Source organism: Ascaphus truei, unplaced genomic scaffold, assembly GCF_040206685.1.
Source record: "Ascaphus truei isolate aAscTru1 unplaced genomic scaffold, aAscTru1.hap1 HAP1_SCAFFOLD_1068, whole genome shotgun sequence".
In the NCBI taxonomy this organism is placed as follows: domain Eukaryota; kingdom Metazoa; phylum Chordata; class Amphibia; order Anura; family Ascaphidae; genus Ascaphus; species Ascaphus truei.
In genome coordinates this window covers 28,631-51,173 of record NW_027453933.1, presented here as the reverse complement: position 1 = coordinate 51,173, position 22,543 = coordinate 28,631, and the positions used below count along the sequence as shown (strand labels likewise).

The following is a 22,543-nucleotide window of genomic DNA, read 5'->3' as shown; positions in this document are numbered from 1 at the left end:
CCTTCTGTCCCTTCCCCCTTCTCTCCTTCTACCTAATTCTCCTTCTGCATTTGACTCCTTTTCTTCTCTTACAGAGCTGGAAGCTAATCATCTTCTCTTCTCCCTCTACCACATGCCCTCTAGATCGTATCCCCTCACACCTTACTGCATCTCTTAGTCCCCACTCTCACCCACATCTTCAATTCCTCCCTATTCTCTGGCTCTTTACCCTCTTACTTTAAGCCTGTAGTGGTCACCCTTTTCTCAGAAACAACCTACACCCTATGTGCCTTACTAACTACCGCCCTGTATCCCTCCTGCTGTTTGTCTCCTAATTGCTAGAATGTCAACATTCTTAAATCACATTCCCTCCTGGATCCTTTACAACCTGCCTTTCGTACAGCTCGTTCTACAGACTGTGCTTAAAGCAAATTCCCAAGGTCACTTTTCCCTACTAATCCTACTTGATCTATCTGCTGCGTTTGATGCTCTCAATCACTCTCCTCCTTCATATTCTAAACTCTCTCTTGGTATCCGTAACACAGTTCTATCCTGGTTTTCATCATAACTTTCCTGTCACACATTCTCCATCTCTGTTGCTAACATGTCTTCGTCTTCTATTGATCTGTCTGTGGGTATACATCAGGGCTCTGTTCTGAGATCTCTCTTTCTCTCTACATACTATCATTTGGTGACCTCATCAACTCTTTGTGACAATCCTATAAATAACAAATACAAATATCAGGTCATGGGAATAAGTGATTTGGACATAAAAGTAACATTTCGGAAGTGTGGACAACTAATACATCTTGTAGATTGCCTTTACAGTGTGATGTCATTGATTCAGTAGATTGTGTGCAGACCAGGACTGCAGTACAGTGTCACTCACATGGATGACTTGCGTGGTAGAAGCTCAAGAACAAGGATGTCAAACTCCAGTCCTCGAGGGCAGCAAACAGGCCAGGTTTTCAGGATATCCCTACTGAAAACCTGGCCTGTTTGGGACCCTCGAGGACTGGAGTTTGACATGCATGCTCTAGAAGGAGCACAGCTGTGGGTGGGAGGTGGATTTGCTTTGCATCAAATGGTTTGGAGCAAGGTTTATTGTATGTATTATCATAATAACAATGCAATGCTTAACTTTTATTTCAGGAGGGATGACTGCAGAACAGAAGTGAATATTGAAGCCATGTGTTCCTTTTCTTGCAAAAGAGAAAATTTGAAGGACAGTTGAAGAGAAGGAAAATTACTACACAGAGACAGATAAGCAATGTGTATATTTCTCATTTACCATTTAGTATTTGTCGTTTTATTGACTCCACACAATCCGGCTGCTACGGGTTTCACATTGAATATTTTCATCTCTACTCTACCCCTTCCTGTGATCTGAACCATGCAAGTTTTCGTTGATTCAATACATCATGAGTAGAGGGTGGCTACAGTATGAAGTAAAGACCCAAGGACCACATCTACTACCATTCATAACAAGAACATGTGCAGTAGCGCACAGCTGCAGTTCTATGTGATTGTTATGAAAGGTTGAGGTGGTTCAATTCTATGAATCTGGAGTGGGATGGATCCTGTTTGCATCATATGGTTTCATCTAGGCCAGTAGATTATATAACTCTCAGTACAGGTTACACATGGCATCAGTATTAGTGATTTAAAGAGGAGGAAAGCTTCAATGTGGAGAACAAAGCCAAGTAATGTTGAAGTTACTCCTTTTACCATTTACTTGGTCAGTCTGTACTGTCTACTCCCCACACAGCTGCTAAGGATCTTCCATTTTAAATACTTTCACCTCCTATTCTGCACTGCTTTGCTGCCCATTATTCAGAGATGCGTTCCAGTCATGTTTACCACTCTGAATCTCTCTGCAGTCATTGGTTCAGCACATCATGGGTAGAGCATGGCTACAGATACAGCAAGCTATTATTATTTTACCGGCTGATCATCCATAATATTGCATTAAAACATAGAATATCACTTAATTTCCAAAAGATTCAGTGATGCTGATAATGCAGAATCTCACAACATTTCCCATCATAATGCCATAATGCACCAGTGGGAGAAATAATCCTTGCTATATCTGTACATTGTGTGACGTATTACCTCCATGACCATTGAGAGCAAGTACATCTTCTGTATAGAGCGGCTGTGTTATGATGCAGTTATTGATCATCATTGACATAATCACAAGAATCTTATGCAAAGGGAAATTGTCCGCAGCGAAGTGAGATTTCAGCCCCCAAACGTCTGTAATATTAATGCAATGTCTTACTTTTGTTGCAGTGAACACTGAAGAGACGGATCTACTACAACACTGTACAGGATGAGCATACACTACAAGCAGCAAAATGATCTTGCAGTTGACAGTATGTTGTTCTGGTAATGTGCACAATTATTATTTATGGGCTACACACCACAGTGCTGGACATATTCTGTTAACTTCAACTCTACTCCTAACATGGAGATGTCTTCCTGGTGTTACTGATTCAGTACATCATATGCACAGTGTGGTTATGATATGATGGATTGATTTAATGAACCCACCAACCAATGATGACATCTGCATCATCTTCTGTAAAGTGCAGCTACAGCATGATATTATCAGCATTTGGTGCGGTATAATCAGAGGTATCTATGTGCTTGTGTGCCTGTTTTAAGTCCTCCAGCTTAACGCCCCTACACCTCCCACTACACAGGCATACTTACATATGCATACACTGACATCTGGCATACCTACACACACCCCAGGGCCACTTCCTTCCCCTGATGTCAGGGAGAGGATGGGCATGCAGAGTGCAGTAAGTCTCCACGTTACTCTGGCCAACAGTCTTGGCCTACCCCCAGCATCTGTCACCCACAACATCTGTTCCCTCCTTGTAAAGTGCTGAACTATCTCACCTGGGTCAGTGCTATAGCTGATCACAGTACCCGATCAGGATGTCACTGTGACAGGCAGCAGTGCAGATTGACCGGTCAATCAATGCAGTGCCGCAACATATGCACTAAATGAGATTTCCGTGCCCCCAGTCAGGTTACTCCCTGGGCAGTGACCCTGCTCACCCCCTCCCCTAGTTCCACCTCTGATCACAATTATCTCTCTTGGAGAGTGTAGCAAATTGGAGTTGGGGGAATCTCACCTCTGCCATGCATGGTCACAATCTGGGCACAGGACCCAAATAGTGGGCAATGTGGCACTTCTTACAGTAGAGAATAAGTAACTTTATTCTTTACTTGTGTATTAAGGACCTTATTTGCATTAAATTCAGTCCACATGGGACCAAGACTTTCTGGCTTACTGAACAAAGTGGAATTGTTTCGTAGAGGGTGGAGAATTGTATTTTATCTGAAATTACCCCCTCTGCACAAAATACAAACAATTATACCCATACAAGTACCTTGTGGAAGTAGTTGCCCTCTATCTTCCTGTGGTCTCTCCCTGTTTCTCACCGTGCCTCCTCCCATTTCCTTGCACCTCTGCGTCTCCGCATATATCCCTATACTCAGAGCCGGCTCCGGTCAGTGACATGGGATGCCCAAATATGAGCATATCCATATATGGGCATCCATGCCACTGACCGGAGCCCACTCTGTTGCGGATATGGAGAGAGACTGGGAGATTTACATCCCCTTATAATTCATATGGTGCATAGTACCGGCACGTATTGTTTTACCGGTACTGTGTACCTTCTTACTTTCACACTGGTACAGTATGTGCTGCAGTGGGACTGAGAGGGATATATTGGTAACACATAGTCATTGGTGGGGGAATTCAATCCATTTTGAAAATAGTAATGCATTGTTTTTTACTTTTTTTTTTGCAGTAATGAAGAATGAAAAAGTTCTGTTAAAATTGAATTGGACGTGAACTGGATTCAGCATTTCATCCTCAACTCTGCACCAGTGTGAATTGACGTTCTTTAATGTTCTGACAAGGTACATGCAACATCTCTTCCTCTACCCCTACACCACCCTCTGCCTCTTGCCTCTCTCTCCACCTCCCTGCTAAGCGTATTAACCCATCTAATGTAATCCACATTCCTTGTCTCACTTTACTCTTCCCTTCTCACGTGCCCTCTGGAATGTCTGCTCTACGACTAACATGGTCTATTTGTACATGACCTCTTCTGCTCTCATCATCCACCACTTCTCATTCCCCTCACCCCTGTCCTACTCGATACCTCAGCTTAATTGAACTCTCTCCTCTGACATCTACCCTTATCTCTAACCTCTCCTCACTTTCTGCTTAAACTAACTATCTTGTTAACTCTTACAATGCTATCATCTCCTCCTCCCTCCTCCTCCATCATCTATATGCCCCTTCTAGGCTCTGACACACTCATCCCTCTAAGGCCGTGATTATCATGGGCACACGCTTGGTCGTCCACAGTGCGTGCGAGCGATGCAGGGCCTCCCCGTCGCCTCGGACCTCAGTGCAGGGATTGCTGGAGCGACAGGCATGCGCTAACTTTGCCTTCTGTTGCGTGCTTACTATAGACGCAGCCTAACCCATGCATTGGTTAAATTCACAAGCACGCTCTCATCACACTTCATCACATCACACTGCTGCTCTTAACACCTATGGAGGAAATCTCACAGTCTGATTTTCTACACTAAACCTTTGTCCTGTTCTGTAAAACTCTGCTCCTTTTTTTAAGGTCAAACACTACTTTTTCCTCACTCATCAACACTCCAATTTCATTCACACTGTCTTCTATGTATTTGAGTCCCACCACTGACTTTCTCCTCCCACTTAACATCCATCCTTTATTTCTCCTCAAGCCTTTGCTCACTTGAGGCAAGGTGGATGCCATCCACAAGTAGATTCGTTCTCTCCCTTCCCCCTCTCTCTTTTTCTATCTAGATCTCATTGCACTCTTGACTCCTTTTCTCCTGTCACAAAGCTGGAACCTGATCTTCTCTTCTCCCTCTACCACATGCCCTCTCAATCCTATATTCTCACTCTCACCCACATCTTCAATTCCTCCATATCCTTTGGCTCTTTCAACTCTTCCTTTTAAGCATGCAGTGGTCACCCCTATTCTCAAAAATAACCTTGACCTTGTGTGAATTTCTAACTATCGCCCTGTATCCGTCCTACCATTTGCCTCCTAATTGCTAGAACGTCTTGTGATCTCCCGTTTGATCAACATTCTTAAATCACATGCTCCTCTGGGCCCTTCACAATCTGCCTTTCCCAATGTAACCAATTATGTACATAAAGAAAATTCCCAAGGTCCATTTTACTTACTAATCCTGCTTGATCTCTCTTCTGCTTTTGATACTGTCAATCACTCTTCTCATTCATATTCTAAACTCTTTCTTCGTATCCGCAGCAAACTTATATCCTGGTTTTCATCATACTTCTCCATCACACATTCTCCATCTCTGTTGCTAACGTGTCTTTGTCTCCTGTTGTTTTGTCTGTTGGTATACCTCAGGACTCTGTTCTGGGACCTCTCTCACTCCATACTATCACTAGTTGACCTTATCAACTATTTTGGCCCTTGATATCATCTCTATGCAGATGATACACACACCCTATCCACCCTACCGTCACTCCTGCAATTTAGTTCCTAGTTTCGGGTGGCCTCCTGGCTATATCCTCCATGGATGACACTCTTCTGCCTTAAACCTAATGTCTAAAACTGAGCTCCTCATATTTCCCCCTAAATCTGGCCTAATATCACCTTTCTCCATCGCAGTAAACAGTACTACCATCATCCTGTCATGAAAGCACATTGCCTAGGAGTAACATTTGACTCTTCCCTTTCCATCTTCATTCACGACACTGGCTAAAGTTTGTTGATTCTTTCTCTGTAATATTTCCAAGATTTGCCCTTTTCTCTGTCAATCTACTGCTAAAACGCCAATGCATTCCCTTATCGTATGGGTTAACATACTGCTAACAGGGCTCCCTGCTTCACAACTTTCTCATTTGCAATCTATCCAAAACTCTGCTGCTTGAATAATTTCCCTTTCTCCCACAACAGTATCTGCTCATCTCCTCCTCCTTAAATCCCTCTCCTTGCTTCCCATCAAGTTTCAGATCACCTACAAAGTTCTCCTCCTTACCTTTTTGTTAAGGTTCTCTATTAGTGGTGTACCGAGTACCCGGCGTTACCCGACACATTTCCAGCTACCCGGACATTACTCGAAACCGGCCACTGAGAAGTGGACTTGGCCGGGTAATACCCGGCGTCGGGTAATGTCAGGGCAGCTGGAAATAATCTTTTATACTTACCTTTCCTAAGACATCTAGGATCAGCAGCAGCAGTCCTCTGATGTTGGCAGCATCAGAGGTGTCTTCACCTGGCGGGGGGAGCTGCAGGAATCACTTCCACAGCACCGAAGCAGGTAAGCTGTGTCTGTGAGCCTGCAGCTCCCCCGCCGGCTGAAGACACCACAGATGCTGCCACCGTCACAGGACTGCTGCTGATCCTAGATGTCACCGCCACCCGGAAGGTAAGTGCCAACCGTGTACCCGACCGGGTAGAACCTTTCATTTTGGCCGGGTACCCGTTACCCATTTTTTTATAGTTGAGGACCCAGTCCAACACTATTCTCTATTCATCTGCTCCTTCCTACATATCATCTTTGGTCTCGTTATGCCCTTCCTCGTCTCCTAAGCTCTACTAATAACTGTCTCCATTATACTTCTTACACCTCTACTGCGCACTCGCTCTCTTGCCTGAAACCCTTTCCCATCAATTTACCTGTGAAACTCACACACACTCAGTATATGCCAACATACCCTCTTCCACCCACATTTAAGATCAACCTTAAAATTCACAACTTAAATGAAGCATTTCAATAGCTTTTACTCGTTGCTACTGTCACTCATTCAGTCACTAACTATTGTTCCCAAGAAGTGCTTTATACTACAGTACCCACCATTAAGGACAAGCATTGTCATCTACTGCACTTGTTCCCCCACCTGTTGTCTCTCTGTAAGTCTCCTTACATTTCTCTTAGATTGTAAACTACCCAGGACAGGGATTTACTTTCCTATTGTCTGTTTTTGTTTGTTGAACTTATTGTATAATAATTTCCTGTACTTTTTGGTCTCTCTTGTAAAGCGCTGAGTACACAATGGGTGGTATATAAATAGAGATATATGCAGAGTCTAGAGACAAGGCACACGTGTATAGGTAGCTACAGTTTATCCGGGACCGTATGCATCCTTGAAGTGCCTGTCCCAGTTATTTTCTATTGATTGCAATGTAGGAGTGTCTGTCCTGTCTTATTTTTTTTATTATTATTATTATTATTATTATTATATATACAAAGATATATACAAAGATTGTTTCCTGTCGTTAGCATGACATTGTGTGACACAGTGTGATGTCATTGATTCAGTAGATTGTGTGCAGACCGGGACTGCAGTACAGTTTCACTGACATGAATAACTTGTGTGGTAGAAGCTCTAGAAGGAGCACAGCTGTGGGAGGGAGGTGGATTTGCTTTGTATCACATGGTTTGGAGCAAGGTTCATTGTATGTATCGTCAATAATAATAATTATAATAATAATAATGCAATGCTTAACTTTTTTATTTCAAGAGGAAAGACTGCAGAACAGAAGTGAATATTGAAGCCATGTGTTCATTTTCTTGCAAAATAGAAAATTGAAGGACAGTTGAAGAGGAGGAAAATGACTACACAGAGACAGATAAGCAATGTGTATATTTCTCATTTAGTATTTGTCGTTTTATTGACTCCAAAAAATCCGGCTGCTAAGGGTTTCGCATTGGACATATTCACCTCTACTCCACCCCTTCCTGTGATCTGTACCATGCAGATTTTTGTTGATTCAATACATCATGAATAGAGTGTGGCTACAGTATGAAGTACTGACCCAAGGACCACATCTACTACCATTCATAACAAGAACATGTGCAGTAGCGCACTGCTGCAGTTCTATGTTATTGCTATGAAAGGTTGAGGTGGTGCAATCATATGAATCTTGAGTGGGAGGGATCCTGTTTGCATCATTTAATTTGATCTAGGCCAGTAGAGTATATAACTCTCAGTACAGGTTACATATGGCATCAGTATTAGTGATTTAAAGAACAGAAAAACAGGAGTGGAGAACAAAACCAAGTAATGTTGAAGTTACTACTTTTTACTATTTACTTGGTCAGTCTGTACTGTCTACTCCCCACACAGCTGCTAAGGGTTTCCATTTGAGATACATTCACCTTCTACTCTGCACTACTGTGCTACCCTCTATTCAGAGATGAGTTCAAGTCATGTTTACCACTCTAAATCGCTCTGCAGTCATTGATTCAGCACATCATGGGTAGAGCATGGCTATAGATACAGCAAGCTTTATTTTACCCTAATATTGCATCAAAAAATAGAATATCACTCAGTTTCCTACAGATTTACTGATGCTGATAATGCAGAATCTCACCCTCCCATCATAATACACCAGAGGAAGAAATAATCCTTGCTATATATGTACATTGTGTGACATATTGCCTCCATGACCATTGATGGCAAATACATATTCTGTATAGAGCAGCTGTGTTATGATGTAGTTGTTATTGATCATCATTGAGATATAATCACAAGAATCTTATGCAAAGGGAAACTGTCATTAGCATAGTGGGATTTCAGCCCCCAAACTTCTGTAATATTAATGCAATGTCTTACTTTTATTGCAGTGAACACCGAAGAGACGGATCTACTACAACAGCAAAATGATCATGCCGTTGACAATATGTTGTTCTGGTAATGTGCACAATGATTATGTATGGGCTCCACACCACAGTGCTGGACATATTTTGTTAACTTCAACACTACCCCTACCATGGAGATGTCTTCCTGTGATTGGTGTTACTGATTCAGTACATCATATGCACAGTGTGGCTATTATATGATGGATTGATTTAATGAACCCACCAAACACTGATGACATCTGTATCATCTTCTGTAAAGTGCATCTACAGCAGGATATTATCAGCATTTGGGGTGATATAATCAGAGGCATCTATGTGCTTTTGTGCTGGGTAAAGTCCTCCAGCTGAACCGCCCCCCGCCCCCCACCCCCCTACACCTCCTGCCACACAGGCAAACTTACTTACACACACAGCACACTTACTTATGCACACTGACACTTGGCATACCTACACACACACACCCCACAGCCACTGGCATGCATGCAGAGTCCTGGGCATGCAGGATGGGCATGCAGAGTACAGAATATCTCCACCTTGCTCTGGCCCGTACTCTTGGCCTACCCCCAGCATCTGTCACCCACAACCTCTGTTCCCTCCCTGTAAATTGCTGCACTAACACACCTTGGTCAGCGCTGCAACCGATCACAGCACCGGATCATGTCACTGTGATAGGAAGCAGTGCTAATTGACCGGTCAATCAATGCCACGTGGCAACATACGCACCAAAAGAGATTTCCATGCCCCCTGACAGGCTACTCCCTGGGCAGTGACCCTGCTCATCTTCCACCTCTGATCACAATATTCTCTCTTGGAGAGTGTAGCAAATTGGAGTTGGGGGAATTTCACCTCTGCAGTGCATGTAGAGTCCTGTATGCAGAGTACAGAAAGTCTCCACCTTAGTCTGGCCCGTACTCTTGGCCTACCCACAGCATCTGTCACCCACAAATAATACATACACTAATACTCCCCACAATACACACTTTAATACCTCCTCAATAATAATCTCCCCAATAATATTATAGTCTTAAACACAATATACACAATACCCCCTAACACAAGATACCCAATCTAACACTCTCCTCTGCACCTCAACATAATATACACACTATAATACCCTACACACAATATAATACTCCCACACACACACAATATACACACTATCCTCCTACCGCCATAAAACACAACCAATAATACACACACACTTTGTGGATGTTGGGACCAGCTCCTTGCATGCACCAGTGAAAGAGAGAGGCCTGCCATCCGTGCCTCCCTCCGTTTCCCATCTTCTCCCTGTCTCTCTCCCTCCCTTTCTTTGCATCTCCCTGCATCTTTGCGTATACCCAGTCAGTGACGGCTCCGGTCACGTGATGCCTTAATATGGGCTTATCCATATATCTGTTGCAGAGATGGAGAGAGACCTGGAGATTTTACATTTCCTTATAATTCATATTGGTACTTAGTACGGGCACTTATTGTTTTATCAGTACTGGGTACCTGACCGTACTGGCCTACGAGTGAGAAGGCAATATTGGCATCACACAGTTACTGTTGAATATGTCATTCAATCCATTTTGAAAATAGTAATGCAATGTGGTTTTGTTTTGTTTGCTTTTTGCAGTAATGAAGAATGAAAAAGTTATATTAAAATTAAATTGGAGGGGAACTGGATTCAGCATTTCTTCATGAACTCTGCACTTGTGAGCATTGACCTTCTTGAGTGCCCTGACAGGTACACGCAACTTTAAGACTATAATCTTCATCAACTGCTGTGCAAGCTTTCGTGCTATACCTCCCCCTCCGGTTTTGATTTATACATTTGCTCTCTCAATTCATGTCCTCTAATATCTGGAGGCTCTCTCCTAGCATTTCTCTCTACCACAGCACGTCATCCCAATGTAACCTCTCTCTTGTTCTTTCTGTTTACTGTTTCCTCACTGCTCTGTAAAACTTTTCTAATTTCTCTAACTTCCACACTCCTGCTTTTATCCACATGTTCTATACACTTTCCTTCCCCTACCTTTGCATGTGTCTACACAAAGCACCATTTGTACAGACCTCTATTGCAGCTATTTCTGCACTGCTCAATGAAATGCTCTCCTGCACATCCTATTCTCTTCCACCTTCCCTCATTCTCTACGCCCCCCTCTCAAAGCCCCCTCTCTCTATGTCTCCTCTCTCTACGCCTATCTGTCTCATTCTCTTGACGCCCTTCTCTCTCTACATATCCCTATCTCTGTCTCTCTCTACACCTATCTCTGTGTCTCCTTCTATGCTCGCTGATGTTGGGGGATATCTCTTATAATCTTGGACCGGCTCATATACACATCAGGCCTCCCTACTAAGAGTGTTAACCTATCTAATGTAATCCACATTCCTTTCCTTACTTTTCTCTTCCCTTCTCCTGTGCCCTCTGGAATGTCCACTCTTACTAACAAGGCTCTAGTTGTACATAACCTCTTCTGCTCTCATCAGTCACAATCAGTCATTCCCCTCACCGCATCTTACCTGTCCCACTGATTTGCCTCTGCTTAATTAAACTCTCCTCTGACATCTACTCTAACCTCTCTTCTCTCTTCTCTCTCTCTCTTTCTGCTTAAACTAACAATCTTATTAACTCTTACAATGCTATCCTCCTATCTATATGCCCCCTATAGGCTCTGACACACTCATCCCTCTAACCCACACCTTTGGCTAAATTCCCAAACACACTCATCACACTTCCACTCGCTGTTCTTAATACCTACGGAGGAAATCTCACACTTTGTTTGATTTTTCTACAGTAAAAATGTCTCCTGTCCTGTATAAAGCTGCTCTCTAGGGCTAAATACACTACTTTTTTCCACACTCATCAACACTCAAATTTAATTTACGCTGTTTTTTTTCTCTGTATTTGACTCCCTCCACTGACCTTCTCCTCCCACTTGCCATCCTTCCTTCACTTCTCCTCAAGCATTTGACTACTTCAGAGGCAAGGTGGATGCCACCCAAAAGGAGATTCCTTCTGTCCCTTCCCCCTTCTCTCCTTCTACCCAAATCTCCTTCTGCACTTGACTCCTTTTCTTCTCTTACAGAGCTGGAAGCTAATCATCTTCTATTCTCCCTCTACCACATGCCCTCTAGATCGTATCCCCTCACACCTTACTGCATCTCTTAGTCCCCACTCTCACCCACATCTTCAATTTCTCCCTATTCTCTGGATTTTTGCCCTCTTACTTTAAGCCTGTAGCGGTCACCCTTTTGTCAGAAACAAACTACACCCTATGTGCCTTACTAACTACCGCTCTGTATCCCTCATGCTGTTTGCCTTCTAATTGCTAGTGTCAACATTCTTAAATCACATGCCCTCCTGGATCCTTTACAACCTGCCTTTCGTACAGCACGTTCTACAGACTGTGCTTAAAGCTAATTCCCAAGGTTTTTCCCTACTAATCCTACTTGATCTATCGGCTGCGTTTGATGCTCTCAATCACTCTCCTCCTTCATATTCTAAACTCTCTCTTGGTATCAGTAACAAAGTTCTATCCTGGTTTTCATCATAACTTTCCTGTCACACATTCTCCATCTCTGTTGCTAACATGTCTTCGTCTTCTATTGATCTGTCTGTGGGTATACATCAGGGCTCTGTTCTGAGATCTCTCTTTCTCTCTACATACTATCATTTGGTGACTTCATCAATGCTTTTGGCCTTAGATATAATCTCTATGCGGATGATACACACACAAATCTATCCACCCCTGTTCTCACTCCTGCAATCCAGTCCCTACTCTTGGGTTGTCTCCTGGCTATATGCTCATGGATGGCACTCCACTGCCTTAAACTTAATGTCTAACACTGGGCTCATATTATCCCCTTTCTCCATCACAGTAAACAGTACTACCATCTATCTTGTCATCAAACATGTTGCATAGGAGTAACATTTGGCTCTTCAATTCCATCTCCATTCACATGCACGGCTATGGGTAAAATGTGTTGCCTCTTTCTCTGTAATATTGCCAAGATCTTCCCTTTCCCCTCTCAACCTACTGCTAAAACTCCAATGTATACTGTTATCCTATAGGTTATTTTAACATACTACTAACAAGCCTCCATGCTTCACAACTTTCTCCTATGCAAAACTCTGCTGCTTGAATTATCTCACTTTCTCCCACAACAGTCTCTGCTCATCTCCTTAAATCCCTGTCCTGGCATCCCATCAAGTTTTTGTATCACCTACAAAGTTCTCCTCCTTACCTTTTTGTTAAGGCTCTCCATTAATCTGCTCCTTCTTGCATATCATCTTTGATCTCTCGTTATGCCCTTGCTTGTCTCTTGCACTATAACTATAACTGTCTCCTGTAAACTTCTTTCACCTCTACTGTTCTCTCACTTGCCTGAAACCATTTTCCATCACTGCACCGTACATGTGAAACTTCCTCACACTCAGTATATGCCAACATAACCTCTTCCACCCACATGTAAGACCAATCTTAAAATTCACGACTTAAATCAAGCATTTCAAAAACTTTGACTCGTGGCTACTGTCCCACACCCACAGTCACTGCTAACAACTATTGTTCCCAAGATGTGCTTTCTACTAATTGTACCCACCATTAAGGACAAGCATTGTCATCTACTGCACTTCTTCCCCCAACTGCTGCCTCTCTTTAAGTCTTCTAACATTTCTATTAGATTGTAAAGTTCCCAGGGCAAGGATTTACTTTCCTATAATCTGTTTTTATTTGTCGCACTTATTTTTTATTTATTTTTCCCCTCTCCCCTAATGATATACATATAGGTTTTCCTGTCATTTGCATGACAGAGTTATTATGGATAACTATTGCATCATGTAGACTGCCTTTTCAGTGTGATGTAATTGATTCAGTACTTTGTGTGCAGACTGTGACTGCAGTACAGTGTCACGAACATTAATGACTTGTGTGGTAGAAGCTCTAGAAGGAACACAGCTATGGGAGGGAGGTGGATTTACTTTGGATCACATGGTTTGGCGCAAGGTTCATTGTATGTATGATCATAACCATGCAATGCTTAACTTTTATTTCAGGAGGGAAGAACAGTGAATATTGAAGCCATGTGTTTCTTTACTGGCAGAAGAGAAATTTTGAAGGACAGTTGAAGAGGAGGAAAATGACTACACAGAGACAGATAAGCAATGTGTATATTTCTCATTTAGTATTTGTCGTTTTGTTGACTCCACACAATCCAGCTGCTAAGGGTTTCGCATTGGACATATTCCCCTCTACTCTACCCTTCCTGTGATCTGTACCATGCAGGTTTTTGTTGATTCAATACATCATGAGTAGAGTGTGGCTGCTGTATGAAGTATTGACCCAAGGACCACATCTACTACCATTCATAACAAGAACATGTGCAGTAGCGCACTGCTGTAGTTCTATGTGTTTTATTAAAGGTTGAAGTGGTGCAATCATATGAATCTGGAGTGGGATGAATCCTGTTTGCATCATATGGTTTCATCTAGGCCAGTAGAGTATATCTCTCAGTACAGGTTACACATGGCATCAGTAGTAGTGATTTAAAGAACAGAAAAAACAAGAGAAACTTCAATGTTGATAACAAAGCCAAGTAATGTTGAAGATACTCCTTTAACTATTTATTTGATCAGTCTGTACTGTCTACTCCCCACACAGCTACTAAGTCTTCCATTTGAGATACATTCACCTCCTACTCTGCACTGCTGTTCTGTCCTCTATTCAGAGATGAGTTCCAGTCATGTTTACCACTCTGAATCACTCTGCAGTCATTGATTCAGCACATCATGGGTAGAGCATGGCTACAGATACAGTAAGCTTTATTTTACCGGCTGATCATCCATAATATTGCATTAAAACATAGAATATTACTCAGTTTCCAAAAGATTCAGTGATGCTAATAATGCAGAATCTTACAACACATCCCATCATAATGCACCAGAGGAAGAAATAATCCTTGCTACACTACCGACACGTTTTATTGAAGCACGGCTAGCACCGCAAGCCGGGGGATGCCCCGGCGTGCTAGCCGCACTCCCTCAGCGTGCCGCGCATCACCGATGCACGGTCACGCGTCATCGGGTGCCTGCGCCCCCTGCACGCGCGTCCAGGGCTCCCCGAGGGAGCACTGGTGTCCCGCGATGTGGGGGACAGCGGCAGGGGGTTCCGGGGGACCCGACGGACCCGGCAGCGGAAGGGAGAAAGCCCCGATCGGAGGGCGCTCCTCCGCTGCTTCGGCGTGCGCCCGGCACCCTCCGGCGCGCGCCAGGTTACTGCTGCGGCCAAGAACGGGCAAATGCTCGAATAAACTCGGCCGCAGCAGTATATCTGTACATTGTGTGACGTTTGGCCTCCATGACCATTGATAGCAAATACATATTTTGTATTGAGCGGCTGTGTTATGATGTAGTTGTTATTGATCATCATTGAGATATAATCACAAGAATCTTATGCAAAGGGAAAATGTCTGCAGCATAGTGGGATTTCAGCTCCCAAACTTCTGTAATATTAATGCAATGTCTTACTTTTATTGCAGTGAACACTGAAGAGACGGATCTACGACAACACTGCACAGGACAAGAGCAAACACTACAAGCAGCAAAATGATCTTGCAGTTGCAAGTATGTTCTGTAATGTGCACAATTATTATTTATGGGCTACACACCACAGTGCTGGACATATTCTGTTAACTTCTACCCCTACCATGGAGATGTCTTCCTGTGATTGATTCAGTACATCATATGCACAGTGTGGCTATGATATGATGGATGGATTTAATGAACCCACCACCCACTGACATCTGCATCATCTTCTGTAAAGTGCAGCAGGATATTATCAGCATTTGGGGTGGTATAATCTGGGGCATCTATGTGCTTTTGTGCCTGGATAAGTTCCTCCAGCTGAACCACCCCCCTATACCTGCCACACAGGCATACTTACAGAGCACACTTACTTATGCACACTGACACTTGGAATACACACACACACACACACAGACACTGTCATGCATGCAGTGTCCTGTATGCAGAGTACAGAAAGTCTCCACCTTACTCTGGCCCGTACTCATGGCCTATCCCCAGCATCTGTCATCCACAACCTCTGTTCCCTCCCTGTAAAGTGCTGCACTAACACACCTGGGTCAGCGCTGCAGCTGATCACAGTGCCGGATCATGATGTCAATGGGATAGGCAGCAGAGCTGATTGACAAGTCAATCAATGCAGCTCCGCAATATATGCACCAAAAGAGATTTCTGTACCCCCTGTCAGGCTACTCCCTGGGCAGCGACCCTTCTCACCCCTCTCATTCCACCTCTGATCACAATAATCTCTCTTGGAGTGTGTAGCAAATTGGAGTTGGGGGAATCTCACCTCTGTAGTGCATGGTCACAATCTGGGCACTGTACCCAAATATTGGGCAATGTGGCACGTCTTACAGTAGAGAATAGAATAAGTAACTATATTCTTTACTTGTGTATTAAGGAACTTATTTGCAATAAAAATTCAGTCCACCTGGGACCAAGACTTTCTGGTTTTCTGAATAAAGTGGAATTGTTTTCCTATAATTTTATATTCTCTGAAATGTAACATCACAATAAAGTACTCCTATTTTTTTCCTTTGTGCTTTTTTATGGACTATTCCTTTATGTATTTCACTTAATGGGACTAATTACCTTACGATTAGATTTCACTTGTATTTTCTTGGGTTACTCTTTGGAATTTCTCTCTGTGTTCATTTATACTATCTTATTTAGAGCAGTCTTTGCCATTGGACCCCATTTCTTGCCAGAGAGATCTGTAACACAGAGTATTGAAGAGAGTACAGAACAGTGGTGAAGTAGATTTTTATGCTTCTAGGCAGCCTCCCTTCTCACCATGTATTCTGCCCCCGACGGTCTCTTGCACTGCTCCCTCCTACACCCACTCTCCTCACTCTTCCCTCCCCTCCCCGCTATCACTCAATGACCCCCTCTCATTCAATCCTGCTCCCTTACTCCCCCCTCACTCATTCTTCCTTCTGCACACACAATCCTCCCGAATATCACTCCCAAACAACACACACACTAATTCTCCCCACAATACACACTATAATACCTCCTTGTGACGATAGCTTCCACAGGCTTATTAATATTACACAAAAATAATTGGGTTTGAACTGAACGAGGCTTAAGATATAATAAATTGTATTTATTCCTTAGAATATAGGTGAACACAACAGATAATACAGTAACGAACAAGAAGTACACTTACTTAAGGGTTGGGGAATGAGAAGTATGATGTAGCATTTCTTTCAGCAGTGAGGAAATCATTCAGGTGATATCAGGTAACCATATCAGCAAACGAAGACAAAGGATATATGGGTGGACAGCAGTTTATAAACCATTCTCCTTCTATTCTTAACCTTAAGCACAGGGGATTGGTTTCCAATTACCTCCAGCCACTCACTAACGTGGGAAAGCATTCTGACCCATGCCCCCCTGCTAGTTGGCACATGCGCAGTAGAACTCTGGGGGTCTCATTTCTGAAGCCCCACATTTACGTCAGGAATGCCAGACAGTCTACCATTTGGAGTTCTGGCAGGAAAACCTTTGTTGAAAGGTGTTAACTGGAACACTTAAGACCTGCCCTGGTTTGGGCTTCGGATAAACAGTGAGGGTGATAAAACTCTTTGAACAGCACTTAAATCCTAGACATAGCGGCGTCCCCAGGGCCATCTGCTACCTTATGGCCCAAAAGAATCTCTTCTGGGTCTTTGTCCATACCTTAAGATACACTATTAAGCATAAAACATAAACGTATTAAAATATCCGGTTCCGTTAGGTTTAGCAGGTCCAAACTTCCCAGTTCGCATTGCCAGAACTGGGACACCATATGGTCCAAAAAGCGACTTGCTACGACCTAAGAAACCGGAGTTACACCAATGCACATTAAATCATTTTAATACAAAAATCTCCATTGAAAAAGAAATCTCAGCTTTTCACTAAATCCCCATTGAAAACAACGGGCAGCTCCGCCATAGACTTTCAATGGTAAATCGCCGCCATTGAAGTCAATGGGGGTTTTCTGCCATTGAAGTTTATGGGAAAAGTCCCGAACTTCAAGGGGGTCCATACTCCGTCGGGTTGGTCCAAGCGGGTCAAGGATGGTTCTGCAGCGATGCCGGAGCAGTGGCTACAGATACCCCAAACCCTGATCCGCTGAACCCTCCGGAACCGGAGATATGGATTCCTAAAATTCAGCATTTCTCACTTAGTCATTTTTCTGAGCCGTTTCTGCCGCCGCCGGCAAAGCCTATGGCGCGACCCGCTCTATCTGGTTCGACCCTTATCGGGGGTCCAGGATTCGGGGACCCGGTGGTGGTCGAGTGGGGGGACGCTTAGGAACTAGGGGCAAAAAGAATTTTATCCCTAGGTGCCCTAAAACAGTTTATTTCCCCGCTAATTGACGTTGAACTTGACCCAGTGATTTTAGCTCTTTTGAAGGACATTGTATCCGCTTTGCGGTTTGCGGTCTGGACGGCAGCCAACTAGGTTACCTCGAGGCATCTCCATTGAAGTCAATGAGCCCATTGACTTTCAATGGGAAACCGCCGCTCTCCCTCTCGGACGCCACCTGCTGGTCACTACAGGAAACAGGACGAAAACAGCACAAATTCCTATTGAAATGCATTGAGCCCTAATGGCGGCCAATGGGGACCTGCAAAATGGTGCCCGAAAAGGCGGGAAACTTACACAAAGAGCTATAATCATTAAAGAATTATTAACCCTTGTGCTCCCGGATGGATTCTAGTGTGTGTGTGATGCAAACACTGAGTAACCAGACATTACAATGGAACAGGGGAAAATACATTTACATGTCATAACAAGGGTTACATCACATTTCTGGACCTCAGCCCAGTTAACCCCTTGTCTCCCTGGTGCGGTCAGGGGTGGCCAAATGGGGTGCAACCCCTTTAATACCGGGCCACCCCCTCTCTCCCTCTACACCTCCCCTTCTTAATGCGTGTCCTGTGGCCCACTGGCCCTGACGGGGAGTGGGGCACTGCTGGCACCATTAATGAATTCAGTCTCAGAGGGATAGTCCTGGCGTGAAAGTCCATCAGCATTGCTGTTTTCACTACCCTTTTTGTGCTGAATGGTGAATTCAAATTCTTGCAAAGCCAAGCTCCATCTCAGCAGTTTGGCATTTTCCCCTGATACCCTCTGTAGCCAGCTCAGGGGATTGTGGTCGGTAATGACCGTGAAAGCCCTCCCATAGACGTAGGGCTGGAGCTTTTTGAGTGCCCACACAATGGCCAAGCACTCCTTTTCAATGGTGGCATATGCCACCTCCCTGGGGAGCAGTTTGCGACTGAGATACACCACAGGGTGCTCTTTGCCGTCGTCCCCCACCTGGCTCAACACAGCCCCCACACCAAAGTCTGAGGCATCAGTCTGAATAAGAAAATGCTTGGTATAATCTGGGGCAGCCAGGATGGGGGCCTCAGCAAGCGCAGCTTTCAGTGCCTGGAAAGCAGTTTCACAGGCAGGAGACCAGGTAATAAGCACAGGCAGTTGCTTCTTAGTCAGATCAGTCAGGGGTTTGGCCACGGCGCTGTACTGTGGGACAAATTTCCTGTAGTACCCTGCGGTGCCCAAAAAGGCCATGACCTGTTTCTTGGTTTTTGGAACAGGCCACTGAACTATGGCTTCTACCTTGGCTGGCTCTGGCTTGAAATGCCCTCCACCCACCCTGTGCCCTAAGTACAGGACTTCTGCCATACCTACCATACACTTAGTGGGTTTTAAGGTAAGCCCAGCCTCCCTGATTCTATCCAGCACCGCAGCTACATGTCCTATGTGGGATTCCCAGGAATTACTAAAGACAGCAATGTCATCTAAGTAAGCCCTGGCATAGCTCTGCATCCCTTCCAGTAACCTATTGACCAGGCGTTGGAAGGTAGCCGGGGCATTCTTCATCCCAAATGGCATCACCAAAAACTCATAGAGGCCACTTGGAGTGATGAATGCTGACTTCTCCCTAGCCTCCAGGGTCAGGGGAATCTGCCAGTAGCCTTTGCTCAGATCCATGGTGGTCAGATACTTTGCCCCCGCGAGTTCATCTAGTAACTCATCCATGCGGGGCATGGGGTAAGCATCTGACACCGTCCCAGCGTTGAGCAACCGGTAGTCCACACAAAACCGGGTGGTTTTGTCCTTCTTAGGCACTAGGACTACTGGACTTGCCCAAGGGCTCTGGGACGGAGTAATTACCCCTAGGGTCAGCATCTCCTCAATCTCTCTCTCCATACTTGTCTTGACCTCTGCTGACACTCTATAAGCGTGCTTATGCAGAGGCTGCAGGTCCCCTGTGTGTACTGGGTGTTTGGTGAGATGTGTGGTCCCTGGCATGTCAGTGAAGAGGGCGCTATACTGAGCTAGCATGTCCCTGGCTTCTCCCTTCTGCCTAGCACTCAACTGTGCCCCGATCTCTACCTGCTCAACAGTGTTTCCTTGCTTTGCCTCCCCTAGGAGATCAGGCAGAGCATTGCTCGCCGGATCCTCCAGCAGTGGGCTACAAATGGCCATTACTGCTCCCATACTCGGTGCTCTGTATTCCTTTAACATATTAATGTGATATGTCTTGTGCCTCTCAGGCGCTACCTGTACAACATAGTTGCACTCATTCACCTTTCGGATAACCGGGTACGGTCCCGACCAGGCAGCCATCAGCTTGTTCTCCCGAGTGGGTTTGAGAACAAGCACCTGCTGTCCTGGGATGAATTCTCTGCTACGGGCCTGCTGGTCATACCATTGCTTCTGCTTGGTCTGAGCAGCCCTGAGGTGGTCCTGGGCCACCCCCATAAGCATCTCTAACCGGTCTCTGAGATCTACTACATACTGGATCACTGAAGCATCAGTAGCAGTAGTCTCCCCCTCCCATCCCTCACGGAAGAGGTCCAGAGGTCCACGTACCCTGCGGCCATATAGTAGCTCGAAGGGGGAGAAGCCTGTAGATTCTTGCGGTACCTCTCGGTATGCAAACAGCAAGTGCTGCAGGTGAATCTCCCAGTCTTTCCCCTCCGCCTCTATAAAGGTCCGAAGCATCTGCTTCAGGGTACCATTAAACCTCTCACATAATCCGTTTGTTTGGGGATGGTAAGGGGTAGTGCGCTGGTGCTGTACACCGCAGGCATCCCAGAGACAATGTAACAGTTCACTCATGAACTGCGACCCCTGATCAGTTAGGATCTCACTAGGGAAACCTACCCTAGCAAAAATGTTCAGCAAAGCTGCTGCCACTGTCTTGGCACTTATGGTGCCCAGCGCTACCGCCTCAGGGTACCGGGTGGCAAAATCCACCACCGTGAGGATGTAGCACTTCCCTGACCTGCTTGGAATCATGAGGGGTCCTATCAGGTCCACCGCTACCTTCTGGAAGGGTTCCCCTATTATCGGTAGGGGTCTCAGGGGTGCCTTCACACGGTCGCCCGCCTTACCTACTCGCTGGCAGGCATCACAGGAGCAGCAGAAATCAGCCACATCCCTGGATGCCCCCGGCCAGAAATAACGCTGCAATAACCGGGCTCGCGTTCTGGTGACCCCCTGATGTCCCGCTAACGGAATAGAGTGAGCTACCCGTAACAATTGCTGTCGGTACCCCTGGGGTACTACTAGCTGTCGCTTACCGGTCAATCCCTTCTCTATTCTCGGGTTCCCTTCTTCTCTGTATAGGAGTCCCTTATGCCATAGGCAGCGCTCAGTGCCCTCCCCTGCCTGAGATTCGGACGCCCGAAGTCTCACGCCGGCCAGGGTAGGGTCTGCCTTCACTGCCTCCCTAAACTGGGCTCCTAAATCTGCCCCCCCCCCAGTCATGTCATTGTCAGGCGAAGGGGACACGGTAAGGGGGAACAGTAAGTCAGCCTGTGGTTGCAACTGATCCTGGCTTACCTCCCTGGGCTCCTCTGTGCCCTCCGCTAACATTGGTCCCAAAGGCTGGGGGACTGGGGTGGCCACCGCCGACATTGCCGCGGTCTGGCTCCGGGTAACCGCCGCCACTGCAGCGGGCTGGGGCACACGGTTGTAGGTGCAGGTCATCGGTCCCAGGTCATTGCCCAAAAGAATTTCAGCATCCAAACCTGGTAAAACCCCCACCTCCCGCACACCCTTGCCCACCCCCCAATACAAAAAAATGCGGGCCACCTGCAGGAAACGTGGCTCTCCGTCAGCCACAGTGATCTGTATCCCAGGGCCTGGGATCAATTCCTCTGGCCGGACCATATCAGGTCGGACCAGGGTCACTGCAGCTCCTGAATCAAGTAAGCCAACTGCTTGCCGGTCACCGACTGTGACCGGGGTGAGATGCTTGCTCCTGCCGTCCGTCTGCTGCAGGTCTGCGCTGTGATGTCCTCCGCTCCTGGCTGTAGGCACTGAAGAAACCGGGGTAGGGGTGACATGGGACGTCTCGCTGGGAGTTGTTTCCATGACCGGTCCTGGTTCTTTGGTGGAAGCCACCCGCACGCGGGCTACCGGCTTTGCAGCTGGGGTGCGTTGCCCTCGATAGGGTCCGTTGGAATGCAGGGGTTCCGGGCAATCTGGTCTGATGTGACCAGTGCTGTTGCAATTGTAGCACCGGCGCTCATGCCGGAGCTCTCCCGCCTTCTGTGACCCGCTGCCCGCAGGCGGCTTTTGGGTCCACTGGGGGGTACTCACAGCTTTCTTGGCCGGCGCCGGTGGGGTTACCGCTTTGGCTGGTACCTTGGCGGTCATCTGGGACCGGCTGACCACATAGTCATCTGCCATCCTCGCCGCCTCGGTGTAGGTCTTGGGCTTTTTATCATACACAAAAGCCCTCACCGCCGGCGGGCACTGCTGCATGAGCTGCTCCTGAAAGATGAGGTCCAGCAGGCGTTG

At 45.7% G+C, this 22,543-nt stretch overlaps 1 long non-coding RNA gene across 1 annotated transcript; it reads left to right on the top strand.

Annotated features, from left to right (window-relative positions):
* The first annotated feature begins 3,809 nt into the window (after positions 1-3,809).
* LOC142475032 (uncharacterized) lies at positions 3,810-16,268 on the top strand. Its single transcript, XR_012790677.1, has 6 exons — positions 3,810-3,921; positions 7,547-7,664; positions 8,653-8,719; positions 10,286-10,396; positions 13,709-13,818; positions 15,190-16,268. It is a non-coding gene; the product is annotated as an uncharacterized LOC142475032 (long non-coding RNA).
* The last annotated feature ends 6,275 nt before the right edge of the window (positions 16,269-22,543 follow it).